Source organism: Dermacentor andersoni, chromosome 10 (genome assembly GCF_023375885.2).
Source record: "Dermacentor andersoni chromosome 10, qqDerAnde1_hic_scaffold, whole genome shotgun sequence".
Classification (NCBI taxonomy): Eukaryota; Metazoa; Arthropoda; class Arachnida; order Ixodida; family Ixodidae; genus Dermacentor; species Dermacentor andersoni.
The window spans coordinates 45,140,716-45,142,597 of NC_092823.1; positions in this window are offsets into that span (position 1 = coordinate 45,140,716).

The window sequence follows — 1,882 nt, forward strand, 5'->3', positions numbered from 1 at the left end:
TGTTTAAGGCATCTGCTAATCGCACAAAAGTGAGCTCTGGCCGTTCTTGTAGCATTTGCTGCCGTATGTCGCGAAAAGCGGAGCTAGCATTTTGCTCATTCTCGGGCCTAGGAACTAAGGGTCATTGCGCCCTACAGATATTGCCACATAGTCAAGGTATGTCATAAGATAGCAACAGAGAAGCCGTCTATTACTAATGTGCGCCGATTGCTTCTATGCACCCTAAGCGCACAACTTAACAGGGTTCTGGCTCATAACGCCCACGAATTCCACGTCTTTTGGCGTACGCTTTGACCTTCCTGCTCCCCGCCCACGAAGAAAAAAATGGACTGCTTTGAACCCGACATGTCGCGAGAAACGTGTCCTTCTATAGATCTACGTCAAGCTTAGTTTTTTGCAGTGCCTAGTAGGGGGACATATAAAATATAACCGTGGTAATGATTTTGGAATCCCCGTGTTGTCACATGAGCTCTAAATTGGTAAACCTTACGTTAAACAAAGCTGGCCTTCGAATGAATGATTTGAGATGGCAACGACGCACTTTCCAACCTAGACATACCAGATTATTGTTGCCCATACAATTTTAGGTAAAAGTTCTGTTTTTTTCCTCAAGTCACTAGTGTGTTCACGGTTGAACATTCGCAAATACTCTGCAAATAAGTTTCCGGCTCCTTGGCCATCTGGAAACAAATACTTTAGTTGCGCAGGCTTTTAGCATGTGTACGTACACGCCCATAAGGAAAATTGGTTGCCGAAATTATTGCAAATTATGAAATACGCAATTTTAATATAATAATTCGAAGTACAGATTGCTGCTCTGAAAAAGAAACCAGCCATCCCGAGATAGAAAATATGCCAACTTAGTATAAACTCTCGCGTTAGCTGACGTTTGAGAATATCTCTTTCCAAAAAGATGTGAAAATGCCGCGGGCAATATCGAAAGATGGCCTCGAAAAAGCCACATGTAATATTCAATTGCTTCTGCCGCCAACACTAGCTTGCGCTTTAAAGCTGAAACGTTCAACCAATAGATGTCACCGCTGACCTCGCCATGTGCACAGAAAGATCATTTTATAGTGTCGCATTCATGCAATTTTCATGCCACGAGCACTTGGGTCTTTCGTCTCGCTAAGCGAGCCATACCGTTGAGAATCATATTTTGGTGTGGCGTTGTGCGGTAAAACTTACCAACAAAAACACGAATTAGCTTTATAGCGTTGTCCACTCACACTTGTAAGAGTTTTGTTTATCAGCAACACCTCTCACTTATGAACACACATTAGAATACCTCACTCAGAAAGCAGATAACCTTCATCAATCCAAGAATAGCGCTAAATACAAAGGAAACATCTTCTGAAACGACGTGGTGTAGGAATAGCTGGTGATTTTCGTAAGTAAACTTATTGGGCCCAGAACTGGCCCCACAAACAGAAGAAGATGAAAACAAGAGAGGGCTAATAGTAACTGAATTTTATTATTGCTTAGCGAGCATGAACATATGTAAAGAATTATAGAAAGGAAAAAAGACTGAAAAGGCAACTAAGCACAAAAACTATGGGGGCACCAAAGCAATTTTTATGATTTGTAAGTGCGAGAGCATTACTTATCGCTGAGTTTGTCGCTGATTTACGTCGCCGAGTTTAGCGTTACAGCAAAATGTTGCTGAATTTAGTACTGCTGCGCCTATGTTTCTGAATGTAATGTTACTGCTTGCAAGGTCGCAGCAACCCAAGACGGCAAGCCGGTCATATTAAAATCTCTCAGCCGAGTTTTATTGGCAGAGTTCTCATTAGAGTAGTGCTTCACGAACATTGCCTTGAGCGTTCTTTCTCGATGATAGCACTTTTCAGCACAACGACACCGCTTTGTCGAGTGATGGCAA